General features: G+C 39.8%; 1 long non-coding RNA gene across 3 annotated transcripts; it reads left to right on the forward strand.

Annotated features, from left to right (window-relative positions):
- Positions 1-7,281: 7,281 nt before the first annotated feature.
- On the forward strand, positions 7,282-21,379 carry LOC113991361. Of its 3 annotated transcripts, none has more exons than XR_005566171.1 (5): positions 7,282-7,353; positions 9,905-10,028; positions 12,414-12,533; positions 15,611-20,294; positions 21,115-21,379. It is a non-coding gene; the product is annotated as an uncharacterized LOC113991361 (long non-coding RNA). The 3 variants fall into 3 exon arrangements; XR_005566172.1 differs by having other exon boundaries at positions 21,160-21,379; XR_005566173.1 differs by lacking the exon at positions 21,115-21,379 and adding an exon at positions 13,757-13,804 and having other exon boundaries at positions 15,611-18,120.
- The last annotated feature ends 1,031 nt before the right edge of the window (positions 21,380-22,410 follow it).

A 22,410-nucleotide genomic window follows, 5' to 3' on the forward strand; every position in this document is an offset into this window, starting at 1 on the left:
GAGAAACAGAGAGACCAAATGTTTGTCTGTTCGACCTCTCAAAATTAAATGGGCACTTATGCACAGTGTCTAGGATGTTCTGGTCCTGAACACTAAACAACAGTTATTTTTTGCTATTATAAAACAGAAAGCTACTAAATACAGGAATACGTAAGAGCTCATATAGAAACAAAATGTCCCCGCCATTGTGGACACATCTCTCTAAAGGACTAAAATAAAGACAGAACTTCTGTTTCTCAAAATCTTGAACTGAAGAATCCATTTGGAATTTAGGCTCTGAATTTGACTGGCCAATTCAAAAAGCAGTGGCTGATGAAGAATCTCAACCGCCTAAGAAATTGCCAATTCTGGAACACATTCTGCTTGTTTCAGATTCCACACACTGCAATTATGAGTGAAACACACATCATAAGCTTATATACATATTAAAGTGTTAGAAGTTCACTTCAACAATGAGTACATTCCATTCTCTTTCATGATAAGTAGCATTTCTCTTTTAATCTTCTTTAATTAATATCCTTCAGCTAATTTTTATTTTGCCTGTATATTATGACCAATGGGCAGATGATTCATAAACTGACATAGCATTTCAAAAACTTTTAATTGGTAGTTTGCATTCTTAATTATTTTGAGATTTCTATATTTGTCAAAGCCCACAGTACAGTAGCTTCATTTGTATTATGCCTGAAAGTTTCAGAGACAGTCCATAGTAAGTACTGAAGTTTTGATGGAGCCCAAGAAGTTGTGAATACATTCTGCTCATTTGTTTTTTCGTGTTTTTGTGTTTAACAAACAGCTGCCTGGTTTGGCATGATGCCTATGGATTGAACTGCTGTGGACAACCCTAGGTGGTTAAAAATGTCATTGAATAGGATCTATATATACCTTATATGTACATTAACTAAGCAAGTGGTGAGATTTTAGTCTATAAAAGAGGGATTTTACCTGCACAAATGGAAAACTCTAATACAGAACCACTTACTCAACAATCAGAAAAACAAAATGCCTTTTTTCAAGCAATAATTTGTTGACTGTCTGAGGTTCTGTACAGAGCAAATGCTCAGGACCGACCTGCCCTATACATTTCAGCATTGAGCTTGAGGTACTGAGCAAAGAGTAAGACAGAAGGAAACAATAGAAGATTTGATTCTCATCTCATCTCATCTCTCAGTATTGCACACACAATTTACATCAAACAACCATTAGGTAAAAACAAATTAGCCTCAGAGCAGAGTCCAGATACAGGAGCTTCCCATTCCAGCCAAGCACCTTGAACACTAGATGCTCGCAATGATTTTCATCTGTTTGATCTTCTCTTGGTCCTAGAAATACTGCACAGTAATCCACTTTTTAAACATGGAAAATCAGTCTGGCCATGAGATTCCTACCTCCACTTATAGCCTAATGCTGAGAGATGCTGGAGAAAAAGCAATGGGAAATTACAGCCATTCAACTCACTAGCAGCAGGTAGGGAACTTTAGAGCATCAACTCTCTTCAGATGCCATAATCTCCCTAAACAAGGGGAAAGATATGGACAGCAATCAGCATTTCCTATGGCCTACTTCAAGCTTCTGCATACAGCACATATCTCAGATACCATACTGAATTTTACTTTTATTTTGGTATGGCCATTGTCTCTAACTCCCTTGTTCTTTTGTAATGCAATATGCCTCATGCTCACTACACTGCTTCCATAGCCTCGGAAGTTTGTGGTCTCTTTGTGATCTGTGTTATCCACAAAGCATGAAATCCAAGGGGAAAAGGCCTGAGCAGATCTGTGTGTTGCCCCAGACTTTAAAATCCAAACTGTAAAATCTAGTTCTAATAAGGAATGGATTGTCAATACACAACTGAAATGCTCGTGCAGGACAATGGTTTTGTTTTCAAGTGCATCCACATTTCTTTAAAATGGTGGGATCACAAACTGCTTCAATTCGTCTTAGAAGTTCAATTTAGGCAAAAATTAGATCTGTTATTATATTTTTGTCTCTCAAATGCAAAGTTTGAGAAACTGAGGAAACTAGTTGGTAAGGTCGTCCAGAGTAATTCAAGTGTGTAAATAATGAAAAAAAAATGAACTCCAACCTCAAATGAAAGGAAAACTTGTCAAAACAGACACTTCAATGTGAAGTATGACTAAGTAGAGAGTTTATACAGGAATGGAAAGAGCATTAATTGGCAAAAAGCATTCTTCAGATGTGAAAGGTACAGAAAATCACCCAGAAGGGCCTAGATGGACTTACAAAGAAAAGAGAACCCAGGTTCTTAACTTCATAACACAGAAAGGCTAAAGCGCAAAGAAGTGAGGCCTCTACCCAGTCACGATGCAATGGAGGCAAAGGACGATTTAGTTTGACCTAGAAATTAAGTACAGCTTTTCTTCTGTTTACAGTAGGGATTATTACATTCATGAGAATAAGAGTAGGGCATCTCATGGCAGTGAAGCATTTACCACATCTTATGTATTACCAAAATTTGGACAATAACAACAAAACTGAAATTAAGGGGTAGATTGTCTCCATCCAAAGGCGTAAAAAAAATCACTGGTATAGCAGATAGGATATTTGTTCCTATAATTTGACAGCAATACCCTATGACTCACAGCGAAAAATATGCTGTATGCATTTTTAAAAGGAGCAAGTGAGAAGATAAAACTGACATTTTACAAGACTTCAGTACCATTACTATAGAATGAGAAATCTAGGTCAGAGAGGTAAATGAAAACTGTGATAAAATGCCACATGGTTTTGTCACACTAGATTGTGGTAATCTATAGTGTCTTCAGTAAGATAACTGCTTTTTTAGACATGCTCAGTGTATTGGAACTAATCTCAGTAGACTTAAATGAAGAATTGCTTTCACTGCCTCAAGGGAGATTAATTATTAAGGTGGAAAAAATTGAGATTAAAAGAACAACTATTGGATAGTTAAGAAGAGATTACAACTGTTTGTACAATTGGGAAGAAAAGGGGTGTGCTTTCTGAAGTCTCTGTCAGTCCCAGTTCTGCTTAATATTTTAATAAAAATATTGGTCCAAGGAGAAGATAGTCCAAGAAAGTGCATCGTACTGAAGACTCAGGTAACACAGAATAGAAAGATAATGCCAATCATGGAGAACAAGTTTTCATGCAAAAAGAATTGCACAGCCCTGTGGTGCAGTTACAGAGACGGAAGGAAATTCAACAATGCAAAGGCCTGCAGTTATAAACAAGCATTTTGTTGCTGGAGTCAGGGCCCTATTACATAAAGTTGACAGTAAAGAAAAAGGCAAAAGCTGTATGGTGAATAGTAAGACAATAATATGGTGCCAAAGCAGGTACCACTAGGGACCATCAGGGCTGCTTATAGGTAACGCTCTGCTCTTTACTTCAGAAAAGAATTAAAATGTATGGAAAGTTGTTGGGTTTACACCCCCAGCCCTACCCCTTTTAAAGGGGGAAAGGGATAAATAATATCAAATTAGAAGTTTGCAAGCTCAAGTACCAGTGACACAGATAGACATGGACTAAAATCTTGATTTGAAGAATAAACTCATGTTCGTTGGATGAACCTGAACTTTAGGAATGCCTCGGTTTAAGACCAGATCTCAAACCCAGGAACATTCAGGTCTGATGCTGCACTCAAGCCTTGTACATCTGACACTGTTTGTTTCATCCCATAAAATGAGAAGCAACATAAAACAGGCCTTAAAGGACAAGCTGCTCCATTCCTGCAGTGCATGAACAGTTTATTGATTAAACTTAGAGAAAGGCAAGATTCTTCTCCCAGCTTGACCGAGAAACAGGCAAGATGAGTCAGTGAGCAGGAGGGGGGCCTATGCAGATACTGCATGCAGGCTCTGAACAGCCTGCAAAGGGATGCCCACTCCCTTTTGAATGAGAAGGTTCCTTATAACCTAGGTGTGCCTTTATCCACACTCTCCCTATCTGGTGAACACTCTTTCTGGAACAAACACCTGTATATCAGATAGCAATGTTGGAACACTATTCTCCTGGTTTACATTTTCTTCATCCTTTTCATGAGATTTGTGTTCTAGTTTAGAAATTGGGAATAGCCTTCTCTGTCATGCTCACCAGAACAAGAGATGAGCAGATTCCTACTTCCAGGCATCTCAGTATAAACAAAAAGTAAGCGGGAAGATTATTACAAATGTTTGGGGATTTTCCTCTGCTTCTAGACAGGTGATAAAAGCAAAATGCAGAGGCTTCAGTAAAGACTGAAAACCTTAAGCAGCTCTAGTCCAATTGGCTACATCCATTCTGGAAAGCATCCAGCTGGGAACAGTGAGAGGAGGAAAGAGGAACCTAAAGTCCGTAAATGGAGAAACTACAGTGCTTTTGCCAAGTCTTTGCTTTCAGATGGACTTTTTACCACACTGAAGGTAAAGAAGAGCTGACAGAAACGAGCCCTGAAGTACGAACCTGCATTTAACTAAACTGGTCACCAGATGTCACTGTCAAATGCACCGAACACAGCAGAGGAAGAACTATCCCTGTCAGGAACCGTGGTCAGCCCCGCTCAGCACCCCCAGCTGCGACCGCGTCCTCCATAGAGAACCAGGAAACATCAAAGCCTGACTTGAAACGGTAAAAAACTTGCAGAATCAGATATCCATTAAAGAATTTGGACATTGACTGTCCCGGCGTTGAACGCAGATCTCAGATTGGGTGGAATTTCCCCTTTCTTGATGTCAAGCATTAATGGCTGGTAGAAGGTGGCTTATACACATCTTACTAAATGTTTGAGCTTCGCTCTACACGTATAAAACTTGGACCTTTAACCAAGGTTATACCATTCTAAGCACCATAAAAGCCTCTGTTGAAAGGGGATCTTTACAAATGTAAATTAAACTGTATCCCAATGGAAATGCTCAGTAGCAGCTACAACAAAATCACTTGGGCCATATGCACTTCATGGGAAGTTAGGACAATTAAATTTCTTTCCTCTCTGAGAGAGCATTCTGTACAACTCTCTTGCAAAAGTGAATTTTTAATACCATAATGGTCACAGTTCTTGTTACTGCTTTTTACTCTGCATTACTAGCTGGAAATTTTAGTTTTTTGGTTATGAATGTGATTCCCGTGGTACTTCCTTTCTAGCAACAAATTTCTTGTGGGCCTATTCCAGCTGAAATAAGTAGTAATTTGGGGTTTTTTTACTTTAATAAACCAAGCAAGAAGTTTCTTGGGGCTTTATCTTCACTTTTTTTTTTCCCTAACAAAAGATTCCTTATGTTATATTAAACAGTCTTTGATGGTTTGCTGATATAAATACACAACAGACAGAAATTTGGCCTTCCTTTGTCTGTGTAACACTGGAGTTGCTTTTCTGTCCCTCTTTTTTTTGTTTTTACTTCTAATGAATTTATAATATTCTATGCCTTCCTCTACTTCTGTCTCCACACTTTTCACTCCCCTTTTTGCAGAAGCTGTGAATTACTGTTTATTCTTCTTTCTTACAAACCTTTTCTCCCTATTTTCCCACCTACAGTGGAAGAGGCTCAGTGAACTGCACTCACCCTTCCCTAGCCTCCACCACTACTACCAGAGGACAGAGGAACTGCAGTTTTGCTTACTCAAATGTAAATAACAGGCACCTCGATCCCCCTGTAGGCAGGGCCTGGGCGTGTGCCCGTGCTGGAGCCCCCTGTAAGCAGGGTGGCAGCCTCTTGGGCCACTGCTTATCATGCCCAGCTGCCTTTGCCCAGAGGGCCTGGCTCCCAGCAGCAGGTGGGACTGCGCCGTGCGTCGCTGGGGTGAGACCAGTTGAAGTTAGATGGGTTCATGGAGGTGAGGATAGTGGGGAAGTTTCTTTTTAGAATTTTTTTCCAATTTCTTTATGCCCTGGGATTGTAGTAATCATGGGCCGATTATTGGTTCGTTCTCTGTTTCTGACCTGCTCCTTTAGGCTTTTTGCCAGTGTGTTGTTTAGGAATCTTGTGGTGGTGTTGTGTCTGAATATGTTTAGGGTTTTTTGCAGCGTCCTAACAGGGGAGAAGGTATTTGGATCCCACTATCCACAAAATCCTTGTCCTTTCTATCCAGGAACACCAGCTGTGACTTCGATTTTTCCTGGTCCTCCATGTTTTTCATCAATAAAATGCTTTTTCTGTCTCTGTGTTTTACAGTTTTGCATACACAATTTTTCTTTTGTCATGGTCTTATGAGTCTACTGTATTTTTTAACCTTTTCCCCTGTGGGTGCAGGTTCTGATGGTGTTGAGGGGTTTGTCTGTTTACCCTTGGTGAGTCAAGGGGGCATGACGGGGGGTGGGGTTCCTAGGGGGCACTTGGAGGTCCCTGAAAGTCCCTGTAGGGCACTTGGGAGTCTCTATGGGTCAATCGGGGGTCACTTATGGGTCTCTCTGAGATGCTTGGGGTCACTATGGAGCAGGATGTGGGTCTGGTGGTCACTTGTGGGTCCCTGAGGGCTTCTGTGGAGCACTTGGGGGTCCCTATAGGTCGCCTGGAGCTCTCTGTAGGGCACTTGGGGGTCTCTAAAGGTCCCTCTAGGCACTTATGTGGTCACTCTGGGTCACTTGGGGGTCACTATGGGACACTCGGGTGGCTTTGGAGGTCGCTATGGGACACCTCTGGGTCTCTATGGGATGTTTTGGGGCATCTGTGGGGTACTGGGGTGCCCTTGAGGGGTCCCTACGGGGCAGCAGGCTGTCCTTGAGGGTTCCTGTGGGTCAGTGACAGGGCGCTATAAAGCCCTCGGCGGTGCCGACAAACCCGGCTCTCTTTTATGCAAAAAAACCACAGATAGGCTGCCCGCCAGTGGACGGCACCACGCCCCTTCATGCAAATATAGCCATCTATGGCAAGCGTGTCACGGGGTGGTGAAGCCGCGCGCTGAAGACGAAAAGCGGCGGGGGGGGGCGGGAGGAGGCAGCGCTGAAGCTCCTGAGCTTTGGAGCCCCCAAAAACGGCGAGATGTCCTCCTGGGTCCCTCGGTGTCCCCGGCGGTCCCTCCATCTGTCCGCCCAGCCGCTGCTTGCCGCCGTTTCTCTGCCTTCCTCCCTCCCGGCCGCCGCACTCTGATTGGCCACCGGCGTGAGGCGCGCGGTGCTCCCATTAGCTTAGCTCTTCGCGCGCCTCCGCAAAGTCGGCGCTGATTGGTCAGCGCCACGGCGGCTCCCGGCGCTGTCCAGTTGCTAAGGGCAGCCGCGCGCTGATTGGCTGAGCACCGAAAACCCGGGAAGGCACCTCCCTGCCCAGTGGGCGGGGTGTGCTGGGGCGCGCGGCGCGCTGATTGGCCCCGGGCGGAAATGGGAGGGGAGCGACCGAGGTGATATAAAGGGCGGCGCGGGGCGTGCCGTGCCGCTGCGGGGTGGCGGCGGCGGCGGGCAAGGTAGGGTGGAGGTTAATTACCAAATGTAATTAATTAGCAAAATTAATAAGTTACCATCGCTCGTGGGGTTGAGTAAGATACTCATTAAGACGTTAGTTGGCGCCGCGGAGGGTTTTGAGGCGGCTTGGGGGCTTAGTCGGGGAAATCCGAAGGGGTTTGGAACCTGTTTCGAGCCCATGTAGTGACTTAATTCGTTGCCTTAATTTAATCCACTGAGGGAATAATTTAATTACTTAATCAATTAATTAGTTTTAATCGCGGCTGTTTGGGGGAGCTTTGAGTCTTTTGAGGGGTTTCAGGTGTTCTGAGGGGGTTTAGGGCTAAAAACGCCTTTTAACCCCCGGTTTTCCTCAAGTTAAGGTGAATTGCCTCAAATTTTTTCAATTACAGGCATCTTTTACCTCAGGTTCTTTCATTCTGATTAAATTTGTTCCGTTTAAATGCGGTTTCAGGGCTTTTTTGCCCCATTTTGGAGCCAAATTTCTCTTTTAAACGCTTTATCTGAATTTCTACCCTAATTAAACTAATTAACCCTAAAACTTAAGTGTTTATTAATTAGTTGAAATGCAGTTATTAGCATTTGGGGGGCTTTTTGGTGCTTTCTTGAGGCGTTTCAGTGCCCAAAGCATCTTTACCCCATGTTTTTTTAATACTACTGCTTTAATTTATTAATATTAATTCAACATTTATTTAATTTGGGAGGATTTCTAAGGGGGTTTGAGTTTTTTTGGAGGCGTTTTTAAGGTATTTCAAGGGCAAAATCGCCTTTTCATCCTCCCCTTTCTTAAATAACTTAAATAGTCTAATTTATTTCTATTTATTCTATCTTAGTTTTATTTAAATGCTGGGGCTTTTTGAGGTGTTTTTGTGGCGTTTTGGGTCTTTCCTGAGGCATTTTGGTGCCCAAAACACTTTTAATCCTTTCTTAAATATCACCCTAATTTTTCCTATTTATTCCTATTTATTCACACGTAGAGTAGAGAGGGATATTCATATTTACTCAGGGCATTTTAATGCCAAAATCACTTTCCAACCCCCCCTTTTTTTAAGTATAACTTAAATATCACCTTACTTACTCATATTTAGTCAAATATAGTCAATTTTATTTGAATTTCTGGGGGGTTTGAATGGATTTTGTGTCCTTTTTGTGGCATTTAGGATGAAAATCACCTTTTCACCCTCTACTTTTGCTCAATAATTTATATATTGCCTTTATTACTCAAGTTTAGCCAATTATAGTCAATTTTATTACATCAGGATTTTGAGGTCGTTTTGGAGCCTTTTGAGGTTTTCTTGGTCTTTTTTGAGGCATTTTAGAACCAAAATCGCCTTTTCACCCTACCCTGTCTTTAAAGAATTTAAATATTTATATTTATTCAAATTCAGGATCCCAGCAAATGAGTTGCAAGTTCTTTTGTGTATGTGTGTGTTTATGTTGTGTGTGTGTGCATGAAAGTCTGTGAAAGTCTGACTTCTTTGTTATTGTACTGGAATTACAGTATAAACGTACCAAAATTTGTAATACCCCAAATGGCTAGAACTTTCAGAATCAAGATAAGAAAAAAAACCCCAAGAATAAAAACCACTAAAAAAAGTGCAGCAGTAATCAACACAAATCCTACTGTGCTAAAGAAATCCCTCAACAGCTCTGGAAAAACTATAATGCCAGACTAAACCAGCTGTTGCAGTGTGGATGTAAAACATACTAATTACTCCAAGTATAAAAATACATTTGTTGCCACTGTCTTCTGAATAATCTAATTTTAGACAAATATTGTACTTCTATTTTGGAAGACCAAACTAAAAGTTAAGCAAAAATTTGTGTTTTGTGGATTTTCTTTAAAATTCTCACACAGGGGATGAGTAATCTTTTAAATAATGAGTGGAAAAGAACCCAATTTTCCTTATGTTTGATAAATATGTTAAAGATAAGAACATTGCCGGACTGTCAAGAAAATACACACAAAGTTATTATGAATAAATGAATTGTTTCATGGATGACATAATAAGAAGGAATATTTCTTTTTAAAACCTGTAACTAAATTACATGCATAGATCAAAATGGATGAGAAAAGTACCTGCAAGGCCAACCTTGCAGTTGCCACAAGGGTGCAGTGGGGAAGCAGAGAGCACAGATCCTACAGGAATGATAGCAAGGGAAGGCCAGAAAGAGAAGGCATGTTCCAGCACTGTCTACCTGGTTAGGATGCCTGGCCAGCACCCCAGCACCACTGCTTATTTGTAGCAGATCCCCCCTGTCCTTTGACAGGGAAAAGAGCACTGCTTTTGGATTTGCCATTCACTACATTTCTGCTGCAGATTCAGTCGAATGTAGAGTGTTATATCTTATTATACCATGGCAGTTAAATACATTAGAATTTTGAGGACCTCTGTCAGTGCATCTGTGTGCATGTGTGTACCTGTTTGAGTGCTTTCTGCTGTGATACCATACCAGCCAATCTGAGTGGATTTGGATGAAACAATGAGTATTTCTCTATATTATCATGCTGGTCCAGGTTTAAACTCATCCTAACTCAGTACTCTGGCTCAGGTGGAGAGCAAACCAACTGCCTTACGACAGTCATCTTCAGTTTGGTAGTGGTTTGTGACCCAAGAAAGGATTTTCCCACTGACTGAGCTGAAGTAAGAGAGAGGAGCCTGTCCTGAAGCTTATGGTAAGTGAAAAAACCTCCAGGTGATCTCCATGAAAAAGATAGCAGGTTTAGCAGCCAAGGAGGACGATGCAATTAACTGATACTGGGTAAAGAGGACTAGCAAAATAGTTCCAGTTCTCTGCTCTGAAATGAAATGTCATACTACAATATGGCAGCTGGGTAAAGGATCACATTCAGTGTCTAATGACCTATGTCTTGCTTGTCAATAAAGTACTTGAGCAAGTAGTAGCTCTGCTTCCTTTGTTGATTGCAGCTGCTGTGTAGTGCTCACATTGTTGTAGTGATAGCCCAACCTTTCAAATTCCCATCGTTCCTGTTTTTCTGCTTAGGATTTTTCAGCCCCTTATCCAAATGACTTTTGTAATGATTTGGTTGTTTAGTTGGTGAATTTTTGTGGCTGATTTTATCAAGTTTTTAGATGCATTTTTTATATTCTACACCAGGCTGCTGTTAGTAGCCCTTTGTGTAGCAAAGCCTCTATATTCTGGGCTGAAAAACTATTATATTTAGCAGTACCTTCTTCTGCAGCACAGTTTTCACCTGGCTCACTAATAAACCTCTGAAAGCCTAAACTGTCAAAAACACTTACAGACTTTGAGTTCCAAGGAGGGAACATGCCAGCTCTCATTCTCAGAAGGGTCAAACTCAAAGTACATCCAGACTTTCAGAATCACCTTCAGTCACCCCTATACGTAGGGTCTGAATGCATTTTCAACATGAGATTGTCACCTGCAGGAGGTTTGTATTTCCTTTATTTTTTTTACTAAAATTGTATCAGAAAGCATAATACTTTCAGTTTTGAGACACTGGATGTGTTACACTACACTATAGACCCTCTGCATTTCTTCAACCAGACCTGTACAGTAATTCCCTGATTTTATCAGTTGCACCACTCATATGGTCACTCTCACAAATTGGGCAGCCTGAATAGCTGAGGATCTGAAAAGTTTCTGTGGAAATGTGAAATGGGAGCTGATTCCTTTCTTCCCTCTTAATGCCTTGAGTATTTTAAGGCAACATCTACTTGTCTGGAAGAAGTAGCTTTAAAGTGATCAATTTTACCTGTAAATATTATACAGATGAAATCCCAGAAAAGAGTCTTTATAATAGTGGAAGAAATGAAGGTGGTGTAAAAAGAAAGCCACAAAGATTATCTGAATGCTGGAAAAAAAGCCCTACTGTGAAGGACAGAATGAATGCAATTTGCTAAGCTTATCAAAAAAGAGTTTGAAAGGTAACTTGATTGTAGCAGAGAAGTACTAACACACAGAGAACATACCATGTATTAAAAGTCTTTTTAACCTCAGGGAAGAGAATATAAGCAAAAACAAGAAAGGTCCTCTGGGCAAAGGTCCCTCCCTGGCATCCCCGGGGCAGGGATCCCTAAGAGTCTGGTGGGCAGCTTCAGGCTGTGCCGGCCGGCTTGGCGCTGGGCGACCTGCTTGTAAGCAGGGCTGGGTCCTTTGCTTTGCTGGGCGTTGGCCTTTTGCCATCGCGCTCCTGTGGCTGCCCGGAGAGAGGGGCAACTGCCCTGTAAGGAGGGTGAGAGTCCCCGTCTCCGCACCCGCAGGCGGAAAAGGAGCTCTCCCAACCCCCAGCCAAAACTGTCAGCAGGGTAGGGCTTTTTCCCTTGGCACCTTTGGTGCCTGATGACGGCCCCTGGCCACAGTGACCCCCCGTAGTCGGGGTGTGTCACAGCCTGTGTCCCTTGCCCCTCAGCCCTTGTTCCCGAGGACGGAGCGAAGCCCGTTCGTGGCGGTGCGGGCACCGCGACCGGCCCCTTGGCAGGGCCTGGGCCTGCGCTGCGGGGCTGCCTGTCCCGCTGGTGATGTGCCAGCGTTGGCCTCCTGTCCTGATAATTTCCAAACGGGAAGCTTAGGGTGTGATATTCTGAGAAGATATAAGACAATCAGACTCTAAAAGAAAGGCAGTGAAAGCTACCAAGGGAGGTGAATTTTTGTTTTATTACAAAAGGGTGTGCTAGTTATTATGGGAAGAAATTCAGGTTATTAAAAAAAAAGATATCAGGAAAAAATATTCTGAGACCAAAATACACTACAGTCCAGAGACATCTTCCAAAGGGAATCTTGGAAGCAGAAAAGCCTTGTAGTTTCAAAAGCGGATTTGACAAAGCAATAGAATAGGTCCTGCATTTTTAAGCTGGCTAGCAGAGATTTTTTCCAGCTGTAGCTTCTATGTGTCTGTGTTCCCTACCTTCTCTTTCCCCAACAGATGTTCTACTCCTCATTAAATAAGGAAGTATCAGCACCCTTTACTGACTGTTCCTGAGTTTTCACTCGTAATTTAACCCGAGATTTAAAGTACTGCTGCACTGCTTTGCATCTATTTCACTGAAATAAATTCTGTGTATTTTTTCCCTTTGAGGTACTGTTCCTGCCCATGGCTCAGCAGAGGGGAAGGAAGAAATGCTACCTGCAGTTTAACAGTTGTGTGAATGAAAAAACTTACTTTTAATGCACAGCTTGCAACCTGGTAGGACTCAAGGTGTGTTTTATTAATTCTGTTTAATATCACACACTGAAGTTTGAGGCACCAATGGCAGGTGATTGATTTTTGTAAAGGTAGTTCCCATATCTCTAATTTCTTTACAGTCTTTCTTTGTACGTTGTCAGATTTAGATGCAATTCCCCCTCAAACATTAGGCTGGAGTCATTCTTCATCTTCCAGGGTTAACTAATCCATCATTAGACCCATGCAGATCCACATGAAATGTTTGCTTTTAAAGCCAAGCTTTCTTACATCAGGTTTTGACATTTTATTCACTTGGACAAGCTGATTAACGGTGTCAGCATTGTTCATTTGCTTTGCAATGCGTACTGAGCAGATGTTATACTGGCTTGTTGCCTCGCGCTGAGCATGAAGAGGTAAATCCTGTGAGACCTTGCTTTTGTTAGCAGGTCAGTTACCAAAAGGTCAAATAACGTCCCTTAGTCTGTTTTATACATAAATATGATATTGATTAATTTTAGATATTTTGATTCAGTTATTCTGGGAGGGGCTTTCTATTAGAAGTACAGGGCCAAAACCTGACATGTCAGACTAGGCGAAATGTCTGATGACTGTAAGGGTATTTTTTTCTGTGAGGGCTTCCAGGTTGAATCAGTTGTGAGTTGCTCTCATTATAGCTTGCATTTTTTCTCTCAGGAGGCATGCAGGCAAGGCCTGTAGGGAGACCTAATGTCTTTTCATCAAGCCAATGGGATGTAAAAAAAGAATGTTTCAGGCACACAAATCCCTCTTTAGGTATGAAATGGAAACCACAAACTTCATGCTCAATACAGAATGAGAAGGGAACTTCAGAAATTAACCCACTGAAGTAGGACTACAGCTAGTAGAAGAGAATCAAGTGCATTGATATAAATTTCAGAAATAAGACTTTGCCACAAATTTCGAGTCAGATTTCCCAAAGCTCAGGAAGTATTCAGAACCAGAGTTTTTGGGCTCTTGTCACATAATTTACAAAATGGAGGCTGTAAGCTTACATTATCTGTTGCCCTGGGACAAAGATTTTGAATATTCTACTCTCACTGAGAGAAATAGAATTATTACCTTTCTACCTTCTGAAAATCCAATGGAATTATTAATTTTATTTAATTAACGAATGTATTAGTTTTATATGTACATATGTACAATTGTTATTATATCAATTTGTTAATTCCCATGTGGGGTGTTGCTTTTTTTCCCTCCAAATTCTTTCTCCATCCTAGCCAGAAAGAAGAAAGAAAATCAAAAACATACACATTAATCCCATACAGGTAAAACTTAATCTATTTCAGTGGATTCAAAATATGAATATTCACAATTTTATCAGGTCTTATAGCCATCTGTAAGGCTTAAGGCCTGGATCCCAACTGAATCTCTATTAATACCCAGTATTAAGCCTTAAAAAGAGGTTTTATAAAATAATTTTTAGTATTTGTAATATTTAAATACCAGAAGTATTATATTATCATTTTTATGTAAACTACTTCAGTTAGAATGATACAATTATATTGACACAATTCTGCTGGTCTGGAAAACCTCTTCCTTTATAACTGTTCTTGTCCCACAGGTTCCTAGGAGCTTGGTTATTTAGCTTAAGCTGAAGAGAATGGATTCAGCTCTGGAGGTCCACAGTTCACTGTCTGCTTTTGAAGGGCATGATTAATATTTAATTCAATATTTCATTCACATCTCTAAAAAGACAAACATAACTATAGTCTGTATTAAGTATATTTCCCGATAATTACATGTAGATTGTTTATATTTCTTTCCCTAAGCATAGATACCCTAGCTACTTGCATGTTATTAAAATAAGTCTTTCTCTGTCTTAATAACCAATACGTTGTAAGCCTGTTGCTTTAAAGTGTTGAGAGTTTATATGCACTAAAAGTAACAAGGCTTTTACTTATTGAACACCTTTAATATCCTGTGTATCTTTCCCTGTGTAAGCTGAGTCTCAGTTGTGACATAAAGTGGTTTCTAACCGAAATTGCCTTCCAGTTGACTGCACCCTTCCCCTTGAATGAGAATTTGCAAGCAAGAAAGCTACTGAAAGGTCAATGAATAGAGAGAAAAAGCCCCCTGAACAGAATGACAGCTGCCCCTTCTTACCACTTCAAGTTACTGACTCCCTTGCTGTCCCCCTGCATTCATTTGCATAACAGAGGTGATCATCTGGCCTTCATTTTGGTGAATGTAAATCACTACTGAAACATAAAATACATCCAAGAGAACACTCTGCACACTGGCATAAAAATGAAGGGGCTAGTGCTGCCTAGGGATACCTGAGGTGACAAAATAAAAACATCAGTGTACTGATTGGTTCTCATTGTGACAACTTGCATGAGAGGCTACAGGAGGTTTTCATGGTCTTGGTGAAAGAAGTGCTTCTTTTAGTTTACCTCCTTTCTCCCATTGCTGTAAAATTGTTTAAGAGACTGGACCTCATACCTCAGTATATAACTTGCCACCAAAGCCATGGCCACTTTTGACACCCTCTTGGACTGGACTCCCAACAGGAAGATTTCTGCTTACACTGAGATATAATCGTGTACTTAGTGGCCACCAAACCTAATGAAAAGACCCTTCTGATCTGCAACATCTCACTGATCCATTCTGCTTAAAATATATTTCCAGTTTCTCTGGAAAGAAACTATTTTCCTTCTCAGGAAGCAGCTGTAGGATTTATCCCTAATATTTAGAAATAAACTGAAAAGTACAGACTACGCTCCTGCTCAACCTTTTTAACAAGGATTCCCTACCTTTTATTTTTGCTAGAGCAGGCTAGGCTGCCATGCCTCTCTCTCATTTAAAAGAACTACTGGACATACACACTCATTCCAGTACTTCCCAGGAAAATGGCACATCTGTGTTGCTGTGCCTTGTCTCAGTAACCCTGTCAGTTAGTGCTCTAACCTCCTAATGTTCAATATGGTAATTCTTTCCCTTTAAGTTTGCCCATAAGATATGATTTAGTGAACCTTTTCCTTCCCGTCTGCTGCAACTGACTGTCCAAATTCTTCAGGAGTCTCTCCAAATCAGTTACACTAACATTTGTATAACTCGTATCTCATTCACAGGAGAGACTGGCACTGCTAAGATTGCAATTCATCCAGCAACTCACATCTTTCTCAGAAGTCTTGTCTGAGGAATACTGGGGCATGTGTCAGCAGAGAAGCTGTGGTGTTGCACTTCAACAGGAGTGTATGTCATTTGTGCCTCATATGTCTGAAAATGGAAAGGGGTTAGGGAACTGAGTATTGCCAGTCACAAAGTTCAAAAAAACTGCTAGGGCTGAAAATGCTGTTTTACAAAGATGTGGGGTCAGGGAGTGCAAGTCTTTCTTCTATTTTTTGTGTTCTGGTTGATTTGGGCCATCTTTTAAAATTATTTCAACAACCATAAGGGCCAGAAACTTACTGTTTTGTAACATCTTTTATGTCTCTCTCTTTTTTTTTTAGTTTGTATTTTGATTCTTGAAACTCTTCATAAAGCTTGACTTTCATATAGAATAGCCCTATTTCTTCTTTAAATTTGATTATATGCTCTCATTTTCATGTATGTATTAGCAAAGTGTAATATTTCTTTTAAAGCTTTTAATATTTTCAGGCTTCCTTCCATTTAAAATTATAATTCTCTGCTATGTCAATTAAATGCTACACCAATTTTCTTGAAGTTGAGTAATTTTTGCCTTCAGTTCTACCTCTGAATTTCATCAGCACCAGTTAGGGCTGTCCATCAGCAGCACATTACTTAAACCTGTACAAAAAGTATCCAGCTTTTTATCATTAATCTGGTATTTCTAGAATATATTTCTACATTTCAGTTCTTCTCTTTTCACTACAATTCATTTTACTCATCACTAATGTGGTTGCAGCTCAACTCAGCTCAGTTTGCTTTGCTGGGACTACATTCAATCAGGAAAAAAATTCAGGCTTGTTTCCAATTTCATTATCTGGAGGAGAAAGAGCTGGTATCAGCATGTTCATACCCTGATTAACAGTTTTAAGAACAAAGTATAAACACTTGAAATAAATTAATTTATTTACTAAGGAAATTACCAATCTCATCTGCATCTATTTCTGAAACAGAAGATTTGTTTGAAGTTCTTCCTTTTGGATCTTAGCTTCCAGACACTGTCTTCACAAATCCCAGGTTGTAATATCATAATCTCCCCTCAAGGGTCTGTTTACATCTGAGGCTCCCCTGTAGACAGCATTAGGTACAAATACATTAGAACTTAAACATTAAGTTGTTCTCTGACATTGATGTGTGGACATAGTATTTATCTTTAGATGGATAGAGAGGCCTGAAATATGTGACACTTAATTCCTCTCTTTCACCTTCGTAAGGACAAAAGAAAGGGTGCTATTAATTATTTTCCTAATTTCATAAATATGATCTGGTCTACACAAGCATGTAAAAAGAGCTTCATCTAAAATTTTTCTAGTTAGCACTGGTCAATTAGATTGGAAGCAGAAATCAGTGTAAATCAAATCATAATTTAACCTGATACAGTGACTAAAGTAATTCAGAGGCAAGAACAAATAAGGGTGCAGGCAGAGAAGATGTCTAGAACATTATAGGCAAGATACAGAATTTGGAGGAGGTGCATGTCATGACAGGTTGTTTCAACTTGGGCTTTGCATAAAAGAAGAAAAGCTAAAAGAGAAAACTAAAATCCTGACAAAAATGCAAAATTTTGAAGAGAAGGCAAAGAACAATACATTAACCATAAAGCAGAGATAAAATGTATGGAAATAATTGAAGGAGCAGACTCATGATTCCTGATGCATCAAAATAGATACAGACTTAAGTCTGTATTCCAACAGAAGGTAAAGCCATGATTAAAATTTTGCCTGTGTTTATGTGCTTAATTAATCCTATAGTAATCATAGTCTCCTCCTTCAGCTTTCACTGAGCCGTAGGATTCACTGCATCCTGGGAATTTAGATTGCTCAATACTTCCAAATACTGCTTTTATTTAAGTGTACCAAGCCCACACTTACAAGATACAATTCGTCTTTAATGTTTTTCTAACAGTTTTTACTTGAAGGATCTTAGTAGTACTGGGCATTGGTCCAATAAACATGAACTTGTTCAAAGGTAGAAGACAGTATATGAGATCCTCCCTAATATTTTCCTTCTTTATTTTGCCCTGTTTAAATAAGCAAAAAATAGCCTAATTTTTTCCCCAGCATCCATGAATTGTTTCACATATACAATGCTGTAAAAGAAAATTGCTCTTGGAATTTATGCTAACATTTCCTCCTGATAATGACTTTAACAAGTAAAATTAACAGATTTTCTTACCAAAATAACCCAGAAATAAATGTTAAATGTTTATTCTCTTTTAAAAACAGAAACCACTCAGCAACCAAATAACTCTGGAGTGTCAAATAAGTGTGCTTTATTTACAGTCATGAGGCTTGTATCTGAAGTGAATTAAAAATTTATCTTAGGTCAATATATCATGATGGTTTTGTAAATGTGTTTCTGAGGACAAGACTAACTACACCCATTGATGTGAATAATATACAATCAATACCCATTTTCCTTTCTAAAATAATGAATTAAAATCCATCTGCAACTAGGACTTCGTTGTTATTCTTAAAAAAGAAAATCAGCATAGTAGGCAATTAAAACTGGAACAAAGAAAAAAATGAAAACAAAGAGAGGAGGAGTAGAAGGATTTTTACTGAAAGCTATTACAAAAACCAGAATTCCCAAATGAGATGAAAAAGAGTAGCCAAGAGCAACAAAAGATACATCTTAAGGTCCAGCTCCTGCAGTCTTTTAGTAGTACACATTTAGCTCATGCCACAGAGCAAGCTGCAGGATTCTGAAGTGTTTGCAAGATCAGACACCAACCATTCAGCTTGGCTGTAGGTTAGCAGTAACAACAGTTACTACAATTACATTTGAAACACCGTGTAAACTCCTGAAGTTCCAGAGGTGTTTCTATTCTCGAGAACTAACGATAGCTTAAATTACTCACGATTTTTCATGTATTTTCTTTAGATTTTTAATTTAAAATACTATGGAACCATTTATTAAAAGGTGTTTTCCAAGAAGCCGAAGGAAGAACTATAACTTTTTCAATAACAATTTCTGTTTAATTGAAATACTTTTAATAATTAAAAATAATAAGAAAAGGGTTGGGGGTTTGTTCGAGTGTTGTTGTAGCTGTTATATTATAAAGCTGTATTTCAGTGAGTAATCCCTTTAAATACTCTGAAGTCTGGACAAATTTAGAGATGGCATATTTTTTCCATGGCATATTTTAAACACACCTGCTGAGCTGGGTTCATGGGCAGGACACTGGATCTATCTACTCTCAGGTAAAACAGCTACCTACCCACAGGACTTAAAGATTTCGTTTAATATTAAATGATCCTTTTAGAGTGGCATCAAGACATCCCTGTATTATAGTGAAGAAGTTTGCATGTTCAGTATATCTGATGGATAGTTCACTGAGTCCAAGAGCATTTAAACCAACACAGCTTCACAAGAACATAGGAGGAACTAAAATAGAGCAGATGACCTTATTCAGGTCCCTCATTCTGAAATGAAACCATGTTACTGCTAGAAAACATTTTGGCTAAAGAAAATTCTGCAGTTAGTTTAGTTCTGAGTATTATATGCTTAACATTATTTGCGTACCTAAGCATGACATCTGAGCAAATTGCAAGACCTAACCTACTGGACATTTTGGAAAGCACAGAGTTAATGTGCCATAGTGAGGCATTTGGCTCTTGTTTTCCTGGCATTAAGACCTCTTAATTTATCGGCCAAATTTGACTATACTGCCACTGTAGCTGTAATCTAAACAACCCTAAGAATATGCTAATTAAGCAGATTGCTAGCAGATAGATTCTCTTGGCTGGAATTCTACCATAAGCAGTGAAATTTGTTTTCTGGAAAAAGAATTCACTGAATTATCTAATAATTCAGTGAATTGCAGAGAGAAACTGTGAACCTGAATATAGATCTGGACTTGCTCACAAGTGAATGTGTGGTAACAGTGCTAGTAATAACCTTCAGGTGTCTGCTGACATCAGAAAGGAGACATATGTCCCTTAGATGCACATACAGCACTGGTACTAGCTGGCTGGCTGGGCCTTTGAATTCTGTCACAGAAAAAATCTAGACCATGTGTTACGTATCAAGATTCAAGGGATAAGAAAATGGAGGTGCTAGCAAAGATCTAATGTGTTAATACCATGAAGGAAGTCAATAATTTGTCTCCTTTAAATGCATTATTCCTTTTCTTTGAGTTCAGAAGAATCAACCTTTTCAGAGTAAGTTCTTATTTCAATTAGAGAACACAGATAAGTAACTACAGAAACTGGAAAGTTGAAATCTCTTTTGCTTATTTAGAACATCACCTTTGCTTATTTAGAACTACGGGAATTTCCTCCATAGTACATTACATATTGCCTTAGAATCCTATAGTCATAAGTGAGGTCAGAATGGACCTTCAGGGGTTATCTAGTTCAACTCCTTCCTCAGACAGGTCCAATCAGATCAAGTTAATCAGGGCCATGGCCAGGGGAGTCCTGAACATCTCCAAATATGGAGATTCTACAACTGCTTTGAGCAACCCCCGCGTTTGACCATTCTCATGGTATTTTTTCCCCCTTTTATCTAGAATATGGAATTTACCATGTTGCAACTTGTGTCTGTTGGCTCTTGTGCCATCATCGTGCACCTCTGAGAAGAGGCTAGTTCCATTTTCCAGTCCTGTCCTGCAGTCAGGAAGTTGTAAGCAGCAACAATATCTCCTTTTAGCATTCTCTTCTCCAAGATGAAAATATTCCAGCTGTCTCAGCATCTTCATGTGCACTTTGTTCTGCAACCTCTGGCTGTTTTGGAGGCCTTTTGATTGACTCTGTCCCATGTGTCAATATCGTTCTGTACTCGAGGGAGCCCAAAACTGGTCACAATACTCAGATGAAGTCTCATGAAAGATCACTTCCCTGGCCCGCTTGTTAATACAGTTCAAGACGCTCTTGGCTGCCTTTGCTGCGAGGGCACACTGCTGACTCATATTTGAATTGTCCACTAGGACATCCAAGTTTAATTGTGCAGAGTTGCTTCCAAACAGCTCCCAGCCTGTACTGTTGCATGGGGCTATTGCTTCCCTGCAGATGCAGGACCTTGGGATTGCTTTTGTGGACCTCCCTCTGAATAGCAGCCCTGCCCTCCAGCTGAATTCAGCTTTCGAAATGTAATGAAAGAATGTAAAAACCTAAAGAGCTGTGGTGGGAAAGAAGCCCAATTGCTCATAAGCTTCTCAAGGGAAAATGAGAGAACCAGATGGAGATGATAGTTTCAGTTACCTCTAGAAGTTACTCACAATGGGAAGGAAATATTACAGAAATGCTTAGTTGGCAAAACATTCTCCTATCAGCAGTAAGAAGATGGTTTGGTCTTCTGTCTCATTATCTTGAAAAACAGTATTTGTGCTGATGTCTTAATACGTGTTGGCAACTTGCCTTATGAGATTGGTATCATATGTTATTATATTTGTATTTGCTTCCCACAGCATTTTAATTCTGTATCTGTTTTGATTTGATGACAGGGACAGTTCTAAGTCACAAACTAAAATGGAATCTTTATTACACAGTTCTGTTTCCCCCTGAGGAGATGCCTGGGAACTCTCATAGACCAAAATGTGCAGTACTCTGCCGCTGGTGTACCTAAACTCATCTTGTGCTGAAATCTTCTGAGAAGAAGGAAGATTCTTGAAGCCAGGGTGACCATCTGGATTTGTATAGTTCTTCAGATTGTTTTGTTGAATGAAAACCATGTATTAAGACAACTCTTCTGAGCAGTTGCATTGCTAATTCTTTGGCTCTGTAGATTCTATGAATCTTTAAGGCTTTTAGGGTGTATAACCTCTAATAGTTCGTCACTGCTGTTGTCAGGATGGTGTTCCCTGTGCAAAATATGCAACCGAGGGCTCCACAAAAACCATTTCTGGTCAAGGAATGTGGTTTTGGGACAAATTTCGAAGATAGATTAAGCAAATTCTGCCTCTGGCTGCTCTTAGGAATTCTACAAGTTTTCACATCCCATTTAAAAATCAACCTTCTCACAGATTCAGATACTCCTTTTTTACATGAACAAATCAAAACATTTAGAATACTCAAATCAAGCCAACAAAACACCTTCACAACACAACATAAGACAGGAGGAAACCTCTATCAGGTTCACCAGAGACTGTTGTTGAGTTATGTGTAGGATGTTCAGATGTTCCTGTTAATGCACAACACTACTAAGCCACAAATTATTCAAGGAGTGATTTTTCCAGTACACAACAAATACCACTAATGATTAGTGATTTTAGGAATGTGCTCTCTGTAGTATAGAAAGGATATTATTGTAGTGATATAACTCTTTCACGTGACCTATGGCATGAACTTCTGTGTTTGGTGAATGGAAGACAAAGGGACACATATAAATTATTTTTGATTCATCTTCCATTACGTGTTGCCCAATGTCTTGTTGACTGTTACATCTTACAAGCTGACTTAAACCAGCCTCATCTGTGATATCCTTCCATTGACTTCGCTTTCATAGGGGTCTCTTCCTGTATCACTAAAAAGGTTTCAAAAGGGGGAAAATATGAAATGTTCTAAAATCCTCACGTTTATCATTCCCTAAATATATGAGACTCCACCTCTTGGCAGCTATGGCACAAGTATGTGCCAAACAAGTAAAAAAATGTTCATCAAAATTTTGCTGTCTTTAGTCTGAGCAACAAAATCTGTTCTGGATTCTCCCATGATTTGGCACAAGTGGTATGGTTGATATGCTCGAGGAAGGAGAGATAATGCCCTACATGTTTCTTTGTGGGGAAAAAAAAAAAAGAAGC

This window comes from Pipra filicauda, unplaced genomic scaffold (genome assembly GCF_003945595.2).
Source record: "Pipra filicauda isolate LSUMZ 115617 unplaced genomic scaffold, ASM394559v2 scaffold64_size3178608_pilon, whole genome shotgun sequence".
Classification (NCBI taxonomy): domain Eukaryota; kingdom Metazoa; phylum Chordata; class Aves; order Passeriformes; family Pipridae; genus Pipra; species Pipra filicauda.